This window comes from Lutra lutra, chromosome 16 (assembly GCF_902655055.1).
Source record: "Lutra lutra chromosome 16, mLutLut1.2, whole genome shotgun sequence".
NCBI lineage: Eukaryota > Metazoa > Chordata > Mammalia > Carnivora > Mustelidae > Lutra > Lutra lutra.
In genome coordinates this window covers 4,824,439-4,840,262 of record NC_062293.1, presented here as the reverse complement: position 1 = coordinate 4,840,262, position 15,824 = coordinate 4,824,439, and the positions used below count along the sequence as shown (strand labels likewise).

General features: G+C 55.6%; 1 protein-coding gene across 9 annotated transcripts in view; it reads right to left on the bottom strand.

Annotated features, from left to right (window-relative positions):
• RHBDF2 (rhomboid 5 homolog 2) overlaps positions 1 to 8,027 on the bottom strand; it is a 28,063-nt gene extending 20,036 nt beyond the window's left edge. For 5 of the 9 annotated variants that reach the window (XM_047708060.1, XM_047708064.1, XM_047708059.1 and 2 more), the window contains exons 1-2: positions 5,249 to 5,333; positions 42 to 166 (exon numbers count right to left, since the gene is read on the bottom strand). The gene's annotated coding sequence lies outside the window, so the exon portion shown is untranslated. Of the gene's footprint in view, positions 1 to 41; positions 167 to 5,248; positions 5,334 to 6,065; positions 6,070 to 8,023 lie in introns of those variants that run through there. The other 4 variants (XM_047708062.1, XM_047708066.1, XM_047708067.1 and 1 more) reach the window with 3 other exon arrangements.
• Between the last annotated feature and the right edge of the window lie 7,797 nt (positions 8,028 to 15,824).

Sequence of the window (15,824 nt, the reverse complement as noted above, 5' to 3'; positions counted from 1 at the left end):
CGGGACGAAGACAGGACTCAAACCCTGGCCTGGCCACTTACCTGCCAGGAGATCTCAGCCAAGTTACCACTTCGGAGCCTTGGTTTCCTCTGCTGTGAAATGGGCTGAGGTCCCTCCAAACCCGCGGATCCAGCAGAGATGACATCAGATGATGAATGGACGGGGCCTGGCACACAATCAAGGGCCACTAATTGGTGGCTTCTTTTATTCCTGGCTGACCGCTGCTCACTGAGTCTCTCTATCTGAGCCGAGAGCCCCGGAGGTAACAGATCTCTATTTGACAGGTAGGGAAATTGAGGCTCAGACACGACCCCTGTCCCGGGTCCCATTGTTGGGCACGCGCGGGGGTGGGGGGGTCCTGCCACCCTGGAACTGGTGAGGCGAAGTGGCCAAAATACGGGCCTGGGGTGGTGAGCGAGGTGCTGAGGGTGAGTTTAGGCTTAGGCCTGCAAGACTCCGGAGCTCCTCCCAGTGCCCCAGGCAGAAATGACCTCACCCGGCGTTTAGGTAGTCCTGGGCTTATCAAAGGGCCTTCTCAAACACTCTCACATGCTGTCTGTCCCTCTGTCATGATCACCAGTGGCTGACAAGGTGAGAGCCAAGACTCGGGCCATATTTCGGTGTCAAGTCCTGCTCCTGGCCCATCCCACGGCTTCTGCAGGCTGCCCTGGAGGCCTGACCTGGGGAGGGCCATCTGGAAAGGGAAGAGACTCTTCTCGCTGGACGTCAGGGGCGTGACCACCTCACGGTGCTCTTGGCTCAGGTCCCGGGGCCCCACATGGCCCTGAATGGCTTACCTTGTTCCTGGCCTCACAAGCCCAGCCAGAGGGAGTGGAGGCTGAGGGTCACCGCCTCCATGAGCCCCTCACCCCTCAACCTGACACACGTGCAGGCAGACAGGGAGAAGCCCCTGCTGAAGGAGCCAGCACATCCTGGCCCAAGGCTCCCCTCCCACGTCCAAGCCCACCCTCAATCCCCTGGGCCTCAGTGCAGCGGGGGTCCCCACCCCAGACTGGGCCACTTCTGCAGAGTAATTATAGCACTGCTGCTCTTCGACATGCTCTTAGCTAGCCTTCCCGACAGCTCACGGGGCAATGCCCCTGTCATCACCACGAGCCTGTGCCAAGGGCACAGAGACACGCCCCTAACAGCAGGCACGATGCCCTTATCCTCACGGCTCCCACCTCAGACCCCAGGCCCAGGACTTCCCATGGGTCACCCCTGGAATCCTCACAGCAAGCCGTCCCGGTGGGCTACCGCTGCCCCACAGTACAGCTGTGGAGACTGAGGCACGGACCACAAGTGGCCCTCCTTCTACTGACCACTACCTCGTGGGCCACCATGGCTGCCAGCTTCTGGGCCTCGATCCTTGGCTCCCCATGCTGGGAATCACCCTCCTACCGTCCTCCCAGCCTCCTGGCCAGCATCCCTGACTGGCACTGCCTACTTAGCTCCAACCACTGGCACCCCACCCCCACAACAGGCCTCTGGCAGCTTTCAAACTGCAAACAAATGACTTGTGTCTGGGTCGCTGGATAAGTTTACGCAATGACGGAATGTAAGCGCTGGGTTCTCGTACCTCCCTGAAGACGACAGGCTGAATTTTTCTTTACACTCAGATCTGACTCCCATAGGGAAGCAATAGTAACTTTATGGGCTGTAGGGGAAAGCCCTTGTTTTGCCCCAGGGATGGGGCAGGTGGGGCAACCCCTCCCAGCCCATATCCTGTGAGCTGGACTCGCCCAGGCACTGCCCCAACCTCTCCACCGCACACAGGTTAGCCTGCACTAGCAGCGGGCGTGGATGACCCCGCCAGTGCTCCCTCAGCCAGGTCCAGCTGGGTAGGAAACACGGAGCAACGCTGTGAGCTCACTCTGGAAATCCCCACAGGCAGCCAGGACAACACTGAAGACTGCTCCAAAGTGGGTGGTGCAGACCGGAGGGGATGTGTGGAGAGGGGGAGGCAGACCAGAGCTCCTCTCCCCAGATGCTTCCCCCTGGGGAGGACCGGGGGCTGGGGCCGTGCTGATCCTGCCACCACTCATTCTGAACCAAAGAGAAGTACCAGGTGGCCCATTCAAGTCACCTGTTTTTGTTTCAGGATTTTAAAAAAAATTCTTATTTCCTTAAGTAATCTGTATACCCAATACAGGGCTCAAAGTTATGACCCCAAAATCAAGTCACATGCCCTCCTGAGCCAGCCAGGTGCCTTGGTTCAAGTCACCTGGACACCCGAACAGGTCGGTGCACGCAGGGACACACCCCCTTGACATCTTCCTGCTCTTATCTGCTCTCCCATCTAGCACGGTTTCTGGCAAGTCGAGGGGAACACTGTAAGAGCTCTGGCCACCAGGAAAAGCACCACCAGGGAGGAAGAGCCAGACCCAGACCCCGGCAGCCTCCATGATGATGCATTTGGGATGTGACTAATCCCTCCCCCGAGAGGAACGGATGTCCCCTCCTGGGCCTCCCATGTGTGTTTCGCACCACGTACAGCTGTAGCTCGAACGGGAGCGAACCAGACAGGAGTCAGCCAGTGGCTTAGCAGCAGGTAGGCACAGCGAACCAGACAGGAGTCAGCCAGTGGCTTAGCAGCAGGTAGCACAGGCACAGGTTGGGGGTTGGGCCTGAGAACACGGCCCCGGGTTCAGTGTCAGGCTCTGCCACTCGATTCCTTAACAGCCCGCACTAGTCCCAAGTGCTGTCTTGTGCCGCGAGGGACACATTAAAGGCGGAGGACACCATTAGTTTCTTGTTCAACCAAAAGATGGGAGTGTCCCTGCAGCCCTTTAAAGTTAAAAGCAAACAAAAACAAAAACAACCAACCAGAAACTGCCACCTGCTCCTTTTGTCCTGCCGGAGATCCCAGGCCAGGAGGCCAGGGTCCAGAAGTGAACAGGAAGGGGGCAACGGACACTGTCAGAAAACAGGAAGGGAGGGCAGCGGGTGGCCTGGGCTCCTGGGGACAGACAGCTGCTTCACTCCATCCCACCCCTCTAAAATAGCCCCCCCACCCCCATCCTCCAAGACCTGGGCCAATGTTCCTGAGCCCAACTCAAACCAGAGTCGTCCCTACTGGGGTCCCCCTGGCCTGGCTTGGTAACACCAGGAACGGGGATGCCTTGCTCTGCCAGCCGCGGGGCCCACCATGGGACCTCTTGCCTAACTCAGGGTTCCCACAGCCACAGAGGCCCTTTTTTGTTGTAGGAGGGAAGCAGACTGGGGGAGCCACAGGGAATTAGAAGCCTGTTAGTTGGGGCGCCTGGGTGGCTCAGTGGGTTAGGCCGCTGCCTTCGGCTCGGGTCATGATCTCAGGGTCATGGGACTGAGCCCCACACGGGGGCTCTCTGCTCAGCAGGGAGCCTGCTTCCCTCTCTCTCTCTGCCTGCCTCTCTGTCTACTTGTGATCTCTCTCCGTCAGGTAAATATATTAAAATCTTAAAAAAAAAAAAAAAAAAAGAAGCCTGTTAGTCCTTGGATGTTATTTTCCTGGTGTACATAGCTGGAAGAGTTAGGTGTCAGTTTAGAAGGGAAAATTCCAGCAGGTCACATGGCGCCAGGAGTCCATGCCTGTCTTAGCAATCCAGCTTTGGGAAAATCTGTGAGAACAGAGCCCCCTCCCCCAAAGGGATATTTGAGCTCTAGGGCTGCCCTGGCTCACCCTGCATGGAAGGTTGCCTTAGGGGTGAGGCACTCTAGGACTGAGCTATGAGAAGGCCCTGTTCCCAGCCCCTGGAACTCAGCTCCTGTCCCACTGCAGAGACTGTGGTTTGAGCAGGGAAGAGGAAGGTTTATGGCACCAAAGGGAGCCTATTGCTAGGGGAATAACTGCCCTCACACCTCTTATCTCATTCAAGTTTATTTTGTTCCTCCCCTAACCCCCAGGGAAACTGAGGCAAGCAGGGGAAGTCGGTGAGAAGTAACCCGATGAAGCAGGTGCGCCACCAGGGTCTCTGAACCTCAGCACCGCGCAGACATTTTTTTTTTTTAAAGAGTCCACCCATTTATTTGACAGAGATCACAAGTAGGTAGAGAGGCAGGCAGAGAGAGAGAGAGAGAGAGAGAGGAGGAAGCAGGCTCCCCACTGAGCAGAGAGCCCGATGCAGGACTTGATCCCAGGACCCTGGGATCACGACCTGAGCCAAAGGCAGAGGCTTTAACCCACTGAGCCACCCAGGCGCCCCCCCACTGACTTTTTGAGCAGAGTAATTCTTTGCGGGGGGGATGCTGTCCTGTGCACTGTTAAGATGTCTGAGCAGCATCTCAGCCTGGACCCACTAGACGCCATAACAACAGCACTCCCCTCCTTCTCCTGAGTTGTGATAACCGCAATGTCTCCACTGTCAGATACCTCCTGGCACCAATAATCAGTCCCCGCCTTGACACCTCACTGCTCTAGAACAAGCTTCACTCCCCACTCTTCCCTCCGCCCTACATACAGAGTGAACAGGAGCACATCTTTTTACCAGCCAATGTCACCCACATGGGGTCCTAAATCTAGCCACTTGGGAACCAGCTGCCAGTGCGTGCACCTGTGGGGTCTCTGGCAGCCCTTCCCAGCTCAGACACCCTCTCAGGACCTCCAACCCTTCAGCCCTCTCGGGTGAGACCTCGGCTTCCCCTCTGCCCTGGGATGGGAGGGTGCCTCTAGCAGGCATAACCCTTTCCAACCCTAACCTAACCCAAGGCCCTGGAGGAATATCAGAGGGGGCCAACCTTCCCCAAAGCCCTCGGTCCAGAAGTCAGGACTTCTGGTTCCAATTTCTGAGCTTCGACCTAGCCTCGCTGTGACTCCGCTTCCCCGCACCTGTTTCCACCCCGGCGAGGCTGAGAGCACAAACTCTGCCTCGGAGTTTAAAAGAGAGGGAAGGATCGGAGTTCCAGGCGCTTCTGGGAAGAAGGCGGGACCCCGCGGTCCTGTCCCCTTCCTTCCGCGGCCTTAAACTTCGGCCCAGTCGTCGTGCCCTCCCCACATCTGGTGACCCGTGGCCAAGGGACCCCCTTCGGCGTCTTGTCCCAGCCGAGCCCCGGGGACCGGCAGACCCGGTCCAGCACCTCCGTCCGAGTCCAGCCCCGACCTCTGGCCTCCCGCGCGGCCCACGTGGGGCCCGAGCGCTCCGGCAGGGCGGGCACCCTCGCGGGCCGCGCACCGTCGCCCCAGGCTAGGTTCGGGCCCGACCCCGCGGACCCCTACGGCGCCTGCCGCCGGGCCGCCGCGTGCCGGCTCCGCCCTTCGCCCCGCGCTCACCTCCCTGAGGCCCCAAGTCCCCTGGACGCAGCTCCGAGCGGCGCGGGTCAGCGGCTGGGCGGTGGCTCCTGGGGGCGGGGCCCCGGCGCTCCGCCTCTTCCCTACCTGCGCGCGGGCGGTGGGGGCGGAGCCGGGCCGGCCGGGCGGGCCGAGGGGCGGGGCCTGGTGGCCGGGAGGCGTGGCCGGAGCTCAGGTCTGTGCTGAGGAGGACCTGAGGACGCTGCCGCTGGCTGCCGCGGAGCCCGGGACTTGCGAGGGTCGCTGAGTGCTCCGCCCCCTCGGGGAGGGGGGCGTCCCCGCCTGGGCAGAACCCTGTTTTCCGCCGGAGCTTGCCTCTTCCGGGCGCCGTCCTCTCCTTCCCGGACAAAGCGCATGATCTAGGTCTGCACTGCCATCACGTCACCCCCACGCCCCCGAGAAGTCACTCCATTGATGACCACCTCCCATCCGCTCCCGCCAGCTCCCTCTTTCTAAGGCCAAGTGGGCCTGTTCCTCGCGCCCTTCACCCTTTCCTTGAAACGTATTTGGAGCCTCTCATTTACTCCAAGTCCTGCTGCGGCTCCCGCCTCGGCGAAGCCTCTTATCTCAGTCCTCTTCATCCTGCTGGGGGCGGAGGCGCCCTCCTAGGCCGGGTCTTGCTCGCTCAACTTCCCTCGCCCCCATCCGCGCGCCACCTGGGACCGGAGAGCGGGTCCCGGGGGGAAGCCCGCGCTGGGTGCCTGCGTGGGTGCCCGGGTTCTCTGGAGGAGTCCCAGCACTCTCCTTTAGGGCCACCCAGTGAAAACTTGACGTTGTCTCTGGCCCGGCGACACACAACCTTCCTGATGGGGCAAAACCTTGGCTCACAGGGACACCTGCAACGGGAAGGGAAAGCCCTCAGGATCTGGAGATTCGGGGCCCCCGGGGAGGAGGTGCGCAGCCTCCAGGCAGGGTGGCCGCGGCCCAGGCCCTAGCCCCTTCGAGCCCGTTCTTAATTTGCAAAGTTGCAAAGCCAGGAGCCCGTTCTTAATTTGCAAAGTTGCAAAGCCTGCCTGGCTTTCTCATGTGATTGGCAGTGGGGATGCAGAGAACAGAATCTGCAAAAGGTTGCACCATCAAGTGTTAACTAGTGGGGTTATTATTATAAGGGGGGTGCCCACAGCTAGAGGACCTAAGCTCAGATCCTGACCCTGCCATCTGCTATCTTTGTGGCCTTGGACAGATCCTGCCACATCCCCAAGCCTCCACTCCTCCTCTGTAAATTGGGGTCATGATAGGCCCCCACATCATGTAAGAAGCCCAGGGGTGGGGGCGGGGCACCTGGCCTGTGCTAGCAGCTTCTGGCAGCTGCTATGGTTACTACTGCTCCTGTGTCACACTAGGACCTCATTTCTCATCAATTCTGAACCAATTCCTACTCCTTCTCAGCCCAGAGAAGCTGGCCTCTGATTCCTGATCTCCCTGGGTCCCTGCCTCTCCCTAGCTCAGCGGCCCCCTGGGGTCCCACCTTTAACAGCCCTGTGGCCAGGACCAAAATTGGTGAACCTCCCTACTCTTAAAGGCATTGGCAGGACCCGCCCAATTCCCTCCAGGGTGGGCGTGGGCTGGGTGTGGTCTGGGTGGGATCCGGGTGTGGTGTGCCAGCCGGCCCTTGCTGGCACTGGGCCACTCCGTCCTTCTGCCCTCCTGGCCCCTTGACCCGAGTCTGGCTACCCAGGTGGACTTTCTTCCTCCTCAGCAGCAAGAGGACCTGGCCCTAGACTCCCCGTTCGGCCTAGACAAAACTGTGGCCAGGGGAACTGGGAGGAACTCCAAGGTCAGCATGCCCCTTTCTCAGCCCTGGAGGCTCTTATCTCCCCCTTCCATGTTTGCCTGGAGGAGCAGAGTCTGAAGGGAGACTCTGCTGGGGGGGAGGGGCTGGACCCGTGGGACCAAAATCAGGCCGTCCTGTTGGTCTCAGAGGACAGCCAAGACCCTGACCCCTTAACAGAGCTCCTGAGTGGGGTGGGGATGGGAGGTTAAGAAGTAGAAGGGGCCAATGCTGGAGGGTTGCTTCCCAGTGGCACATGCAAGGACCCATTATTGTATACCCGCCACATCCCTGGGGGCTGTGGAGACAGAGAGAAACGAGATCAGGGCCTGTGTGCAAAGTGCTGGGGCTCAGTGGGAAGGTGGAAGTACACAGGGGCTAGAAGAAGAAGGTTGAGGGCGGCCTGATTGGAGGGCTGTAATGTGGTATCCCAACTCTTGTGACAACTCAGAAGCGGTGCCGCTATGATCCTCTCCATGTTAGGGATGAAGAGACTGAGGCAGAAGGAGATGAAGTGATGCAGCTGGGGTGGGAGGCAAGTCACAATCTGACTTAAGATTCTGGCAAATGCTCCAGATACCGGAGCCAAGGGGGCAGTCCTGGAACGCCAAGGAAAACTGTAGGAGCCCCCAGGAGGAGAGGGACTCATGGTGGTGATTGACGTCAGGGATTTGTCCCCTGGAAACAGAGCACACTGCCCAGTGCCCAGCGACGTAGGCGCAGGGATGCTGACCGTGGCCTTGGCTGCAACCTCAGACACCCGTGGAGCCGGAGGGCAGAAGGGCGTCGAACAGACCAGGGGTATAGTTTGCGGTCATGTTACACAGCCGTTAAAAACAGTTAGGCAACTCTGTGTGCTGATGATGAGAAAGACATCCAGGATACATGAAGTGGAAGGCAGACGACAGCCGGGCGCATGTTTGACATAATTCCATTTGCCTGTGTTTAAAGAACATACCCATGGATTTGCTGGTAGATCCACAAACACAGTCTGGAAGTCCATGTGTGGGGTGACCCTGCGTGGGAGCGTAGTGGAGACGAGCAGGACAGACACGCGCTTTTCATTTCATACTGTGTGCGTGTATTACTTTTATCACTTACAGAAAACACAGTCTAAACTTTTTCTAAAATTAGCCTAAAAGGGGAAGCGCCTGGGTGGCTCAGTCAGTGAAGTGTCTGCCTTCGACTTAGTTCATGATCTCTGGGTGTTGGGATCGAGCCCCACATTCGCGTCGGGCTCCCTGCTCAGCAGGGAGTCTGCTTCTCCTTCGGCACCCCCTCATGCTCTCTCTTTCTCTCTCATAAATAAATAAAACCTTTAAATAAAATTAGCCTAAAGGTATCAGGAGGGTCTGGACAGGGAGGGGTGAAGAAAGGAATTGCTTGCTGGTGGGAAGAAGAAAAACAAAGACACAGGAGTGCGGGATCCCTGGTTATGGTCAAGGAGCTTCAGGCCCCTGTTCTGGCTGCATCCCAGGACGTGTTGGGGAGGCTGATGGGCAACAAGGATGGGGAGGCAGGACGTGTGTAAGGGAGGTTCTGCTAGGTCTGGAGAGGCGTTTTTATTTTTCTGTAAGCAGTGGGGAGTTTTTAAACTGGAAAATTGCATCTAGTATTTTACTCTTTGAAAAGTGCTTTCATAGACATGGTTACGTTTTTCATCTTGACAGCAGTCCTGCAGGGTAGGCAAGCCAGGCTTTATAGATGAGGAAACAGGCTTTGTGGAATAAAGAGCACACACTCGGAGTTTTAAAATGAGAACCCTTTGTCCTTTGTAAGCACTGCTTTGCAGGAAGACTGGGGAAGGGAGCAGCCCCCCCCCCCCAACACACGAGAATGATAGGCTTTGTTTCATGTCTGAGCAATCCCGAGACCCCCCCCTCACGACATTCAGATCAAGAAGGTGAGACATCATGACCCCCAGAAGAAAGGGCAAGAGGTTCCTGAAGTGATAAGTTAGCAAACTCAGGAAGGTTCTGATAAGGGATGCCTGGGCGGCTCAGTCGGTTGAGGGTCTGTCTTCAACTCAGGTCATGATTCCAGGGTCATGGGATCCAGTCCCACATCGGGCTACCTGCTCAGCAGGGAGTCTGCTTCTCCCTCTGCCTGCCACTGCCCCTGTTTGTGCTCATTCTCTCTCTTTCTCATAAATAAATAAAACTTTTTTAAAATTTTTTTTAAAGATTTTATTTATTTATTTGTCAGGGACAGAGGGAGAGAGAGCGAGCGAGCACAGGCAGACAGAGAGGCAGGCAGAGGCAGAGGGAGAAGCAGGCTCCCTGCAGAGCAAGGAGCTGGATGTGGGACTCGATCCCAGCACCCTGGGATCATGACCTGAGCCGAAGGCAGCCACTTAACCAACTGAGCCACCCAGGCGTCCCAGATAAATAAAACTTTTTTAAAAGTTCTGATAATATACCTTTGAAGGATGTCCCTGTGTTTGTCCAAGAGAGTAAAAATATTAGGAGTCTTTTTATTAGCTGAGATTCAAAGAAATTTAGATCACATAAGGAAGCTCTATTGAATGAAGCTCACTTTCTTGTCAAGGTTCAGAGAGGTATAGGGCTGTGCCCAAGGCCACACAGCTGTGAGGAGCAGAGCTGGGTACTCTACCTTAGACCCATATTCTTTCCAGCATCATGGACCACACCCGTATTCCAAAAGGGTCATTCTGGCTGTGCTTAGGACAGACAAGTTTGGCAAAGTTAGCAAGGTGAGTGAAGAGGCTACTGCAAGGGTCCAGGTCAAAGGGCTGGGGAGAGAGGCTGGGGAAACGGAGCAGAGAAGAGGGATCAGAAAGGCATCCCCTCTGTCCAGAATTTGGCTGACCCAGGACCTCAGATGTCCTCTCCATTTATGTTCTGGGTTTACCTCCCCACTCAGGGACTCTAGCCCGGCAAAGTGAAGGAAGAGAGAGCTTGGGCCGGCTGAAGTTGAGGGCTTTATCAGAAAAGGATCTCCGTGGGCCCTGACCGCTAGCATTGATGGTGCAGAGTCTCCACCTAGTGGTGGTATGGGGTACCGCACCAAGGAACCCCACCTGGTCTAGAGAACCCCGCGGAAGCCATGATTCATCTTTGTCCCCTCTACCTTCTTTCTCAGCAGAACACCTGGCAGCCCCACCTAAATACGACAGGCATTAAAGCTACAGGCTCACCCGTAAAGGGCTTATTGGCGTTAGTAAGCTGCAGAAGCCTATATAACTCGTCCTTGCCCTCCGGCCCTCCTTTCAGAAGGTCATGCCCAGGAAGGGGCACCAGTGACCTCTCTCTATTTGGGTGCTCATGAACTACAAGACCCCAGGTACCCTAAGAGCTGCCTGCCACCCAGGTGAAAGGCTGGGGCATCCAGTGTCCAGAGGCTGATGCGGTCAGACTCTTGGGCCCTGAGATGCTTTTCAGCTCCTCTTCCTGGAGCTCTCTCCCCGCCCCCCAGGGTGACCTTGAACTCTCTGCCTCTCCCCCAGCAGTCTGTTTCTTGCACGTGCTGTTCTCAATCCTTTATCAGCCCTACTCTGGGGCATCCTAGTCTCATCCTAGACTCGGTCATTCTGACTGGCCTTTGGGAACAGACTTTGAATATTATTCCGGAGCCCACATTACCTCCCAGATCCTGGCTGGGCTCATCCTACGGACCCCTGATCACTGCTGCATCTTCCCTGCCTCACCGTGGAGGCTGCAGTCACCCTGGGAGGACCGTGGGGGGGGGGGGGGCACTGGCTTTGGTGGCAAATACACCAGCATACCCGCTAACTAGCCATTTGATGAGTTACATTAGGCAATGCAGCTAACCTTGAGTAGCTGAGGGTTCCCCAGGAAGACACCTCAGCCTAGAAGCTCCACCCAGAAGCCAGAAACTAAAAGATGGACAGATCTGATGGCATAAAAGCTGTAGACTTCTGTGTCGCACAGATACCCTCCACAAAGTGAGGAGCCAAGCAAATGGGAGAAAGCAGTCCCGACGGTTGTAATTGATGAAGGATCAATATCTAGAAAGCTCCCCCAAACTTAGGCACTTAAAACAATGCACACTATGACCTCATAGTTTCTGTGGCTCGGGAATCCATGTGTGGCTTAGCTGGGTTCTTGGGCTCCGGCTATCTTGTGAGGCTATCATGGAAGTGTTAGTGAGCCTCTGGGCATCTCAAGCCTGGCTAGGGGACGATCCACTTCCAAGCTCCTTGGTAGGTTCAGTTCCCCAGTGACTGTTGTCCGCAGGCAGGGCTGGCTTCATGGGCACGTGACCTGGACAGTCGCACAGAGCCCCGTGCTCAGAAGGGCTCTTTTTATTTTGTTTATTTTATCTTTTATTTTTAAGCCCTCTCTACACCCAGCATGGGACTCGAACTTACAACCCTGAGACCAAGAGTCGTGCATTCTACCAATGGAGCCAGCCAGGCGCCCCAGAAGGGCTCTGTACTAGATTTAATGCTCTGTTGTCTATTTGTCTAATACTTTTATCTTTGAACTTGTGTTCTGTAAGCAAACCAATGGGACAATGGAGTGAGTACGTGAGCTGAGGAGATACGCCTCCTCTGTGTCCGCCACCATTCCCTGTAGCTCCCTTTGCATACGTCTTCAAGATGCCCCACGAACCCCAGGCATGGTCCAAATGCTTTCTGTATATGTCTGAATTCATTTCATCCTCCCAACAGCCCATTGTACAGATGAGTAACTGAGACACAGTAAATTCAAGTCATTTGTTCATGGCCTTGCAGCTGGGGAGTGGGGCATGCATTCTTGGAGCAGCATATATTCTAGAGAAATCCTAGAGAAAGACTGTCATTTCTTTCTTTCTTTTTTCCTCCTTCCTGCCCTCCCTTCTTCTCTCCCTCCCACCCTCCCTTTCTCTCTTTCTTCCTCCCCTTCCTCTCTGTTTCTTTCTCTCTCCCTTTCTTCCTTCCTTCCTTCCTTCCTCCTTTTTAAAGTAGGCTCCTTGCCCACCATGGAGCCCAGTGTGGGGTTTGTGCTCACAGCCCTGGGATCAAGACCTGAGGTGAGATCAAGAGTCAGCCTTTCAACTGACTGAGCTGCCCAGGTGCCCCTGTCATATTTTACTTTAAATCCACAGGTAGGTATTTCTGGAATCTTTAACAATAAGAATATATAAATGTTGGGAAGCCTGAGTGGCTCAGTTGGTCAAGCATCTGCCTTCGGCTCACGTCCTGGGATCGAGCCCCGCATCCGGCTCTCTGCTCCGCGGGGAGCCTGCTTCTCCCTCTGCTTGCGTTTCCCCTTGCTTGTGCTTGTGTTTTCTGTCTCTCTGACAAATAAATAAAAAATCTTTTAAAAAAAAGAATAAGAATATATAAATGTATACTTACAAAATTGAAAAAGAAAAAAAATGACGGAGGAAGAAAAAGAGGGAACTCCTTGGTCTGTGTTCTTCTTCCTCCTGGAGCCTGGCCCTTGCCCTCCGTGGGCCCCCACCGTGCCTCGCAGCCCTGACCTTTGCAGCACTTGTGCGTGGGGTCACCTCAAGGCTTTCAGTTCCTTGGGGCCCCTGGAAGTAGCTCCCAGAGTGGGGAGATTCTGGGCTAAGCAAAAAAAAGAACCGTTCAAGAGCCCATGGGCCCCAGCGGTAACCTGACTCCCTGTCTTGGGCCCCTGTAACTGGGGCTTAGTCCTGGGTCGCAGAGTAAGGCGGTGTGGATCTGAACGAGCGCGGGTCTCTTGATGCCAGTCTGACATGGTGCTGATGTGGGACACAGAGGCAGAAGAAACATTATTAAATTTCCTTACCTACTGACAAGACCTTAAAACAGGCAGAGTGACTCTCCTCTAGGGACTCCACTACCCCCTCCTTAAGGCTTTGCTAAGGACAAAGGACAATCGTAGACTGACGACCCCCTACCCCCAGCCAGAATCCTGTAAATCTACTTTAACAATTCCTTTGGAAACTTTATCTCTAAACCTCCAAGATAGTGTCATGACAGTCATTCCCAAGCATATGGCCCACTGATAGACATCTAAAGGGTCTCACGAAAGGTTTTATTTCCCCAGACAATAGCTAGCCCTTCAAGATCCTAGAAACCTTGCTTCCAAAATTCCATAGAGACTTAGGCCATCCCTAACCCCCTCCCCAACTTACAAGTATATAACAGACCACCCCTCACATCCCCCGGGCAGCAGCTCTTCCAGCCCACGGATCCTGTCCCGGAGCTCTAATAAACCACCATTTTGCACCAAAGACGTTTCAAGAATTCTTTCTTGGTCATCAGCTCCGGACCTCACCCCACCGAACCTCACCTATGTTCTAGAACTTCATCAGTGCTGCCCCCCGCTGTCCTGAGAAACACAAAAGCTGGTCTTTCCCTTTTCTCTTCTTTTCTTTTTCATTTTCTCTTAAGATATTGTTTATTTATTTGGGAGAGAGCGGAAGAGAGAGTATGAGTCAGGAGCAGAAGGAGAGGGAGAAGCAGGCTCCCCACAGAGCAGGGAGCCCACAGACTCGGGGCTCAGTCCAGGACCCCGGGAACATGACCTGTGCTGAAGGCAGACGCTTCACTGACTGAACCCCCCAGGCACCCCACAAAAAGGTCTTTGGAGGAGATTTGCTCCCTCAGGCTCTACGACCCAAGGGGATGTAGAAGTGAGTGCAGAGTCTGGATCCCCCGCCCCTCCCAAGCTCCGAACACCTGGGCCCCCACCATTGGCCCAGATGTCTGGTCAGGAATGAGAAACCAAATATTAGGTGTGAGGACACGCTCTCTCTCTGAAGCTCTGGGGGGCCTTCCCGCTTCCCCCCACAGTCTCAGATCCCAGGTCCCGCCTCGACTTCCTTAACCTCCCCCATTATCAGCTGCTCCTTATATAGAGCCTTCTGGACCCCAGAGGGCCATCTGGATAATTCTTGGATCAGGGCCTGGCCAGACCAGCAGGGCCCCGCAAGTGTCTGGCTTATAGGAGGAGGAGCAGGGGGGTCCCTGCTTGTTCCCTTGCTCTTTCCTCCTCTTATGGATGTAGCCAGCTAGTGGAGGCCCCCAAATTCTCATCCGCCTGCCTTATTGAAGAAAGGGCCTTTGCTAAAGATCTCGAGACAAGATCGTCTTGGGTTTAGGCTGACACACAGAAGGCCGTGTGGCCACAAATTGAGGGACATCCAGAGCCACCAGAAATGAGTGAGTCTGTAAGCGTTGACAAAGTAGACCCAACCAACTGGCCACCCATGGTGTTTTATCTATCGTCCGTTTTTTAAATAGAGATTTTATTAACTTTTTCCACGTGGTTCAGACTATGGGAGGATATCTTCATAAATAGGTATGGGGGCTCACGTTTTTCCTTTTTGCCTCAGGATACGTCCTTTCAAGTGAGGGAGGAAGGTGGGTCCACAGGGTAAGGGAAGAGGGAAAGGAAGGTCACTGGCAGCCTGGTCCAGAGCCTCCCGGGGAGGGTCCCGGCTAGTGGCCAGCAGGGGGCGCTGTGAGGCTGTGTGGCCGAGAAGGAGCAGCAGCCTGGGCACCCGCCCCCTCTTTCCCGACACCCCATCACTCACAGCCTGAGCAAGCAGGGGGAGCTGGCCCAGCTTGGTTAGTTCTTTAGCGACAAGGCTATCCCTGAGTGTAGAGCACAAAAGCCCACCCCTTGCTCCCTGACCCTGGGGCCAGCCCCCTGGGGACAACTGGGCCCTGCCCAGCAGGCCAGGGGTGGACTTGTCCCTCCCCCACCCCACCCCTACCCAGCAGCAGCTCTAGCCCTGGTGTGGGGGGAGTCGCTAATTGCCCGTGTCCCTTGCCTAGGGGGTGGGGAGCAGAGATAAACTCTCAAGGGCCACGTTCCAGAATGATTCCAGTTTTGCCAGTCAAGAGGCTCCTTCCCTACTTGAGTCCACTGAAGTGAAGGGGGGGGTGTGTCTCTCTTCCCAGAGGCTCTCCCCACCCTGCCCATGGATGCCCCCTTTCCCCTCACAGCCCTCACAGTCCCCAGCCCTCTGGCTCCCCCTCAGCCTGAGCTCACTAGGGGCCATCAGGCCCAGGATGGGGGCACTCACCCCCTCCCTGCCCGCCACAATCTCCCTGTCCTTTGCCCTGTTTCCTGCGATCTTCCTCCTTTGTTCACTGCCTTCCTCTTTCCATCTCTGCCCCTCAAGACTGGTCTTGGCCCGCCCACACTCTCCCCTCCCTCCATTTGCTGCTTCTGATGGCCTGACAGTCAAGTCACCCTGTCCAGAGCAGGCCCATGTCCCCGGTACTGTGGCTGGCTTCCAAACTCCTCCTTCTCCTCCGGGTACCTGCCTGGTTCACTCTTATTTTACTTACTTATTTTATTTTATTTTAATTATGTTTCACTCCTATTTTATTTTATTTTTTAATTATTTATTTATTTGACAGAGATCACAAGTAGGCAGAGAGGCAGGCACAGAGAGAGGAGGAAGAGGCTCCCCGCCGAGCAGGGAGCCCGATGCGGGGCTCGATCCCAGGACCCTGGGATCATGACCTGAGCCCAAGGCAGAGGCTTTAACCCACTGAGCCACTCAGGCGCCCCTCACTCCTATTTTAAATTAGAGGTGACTATGCAGCTCAGAAAGGCTAAGTAACTTGCTCAAAGTCACACAGCATTAGGAGGCAGTCTGGCTCCAGAGTCCAGCTCTCCATCCTGCCTTGCCCACTCCTGTCCTCTCCCCTCTGCACTCATGCCTCATTCACACAGCTCCCTCTCAGCCCCATGCACTGGTCTTGCTCTCTCCGAGCGGTGTTCATTCATTCTTTGGATTTCTTTTGAGCACCTCGGCTGTGCCAGGCCCCGGAGACAAAGGTGTACACTGCATTTGAGGAGTTCATGGTCTGAG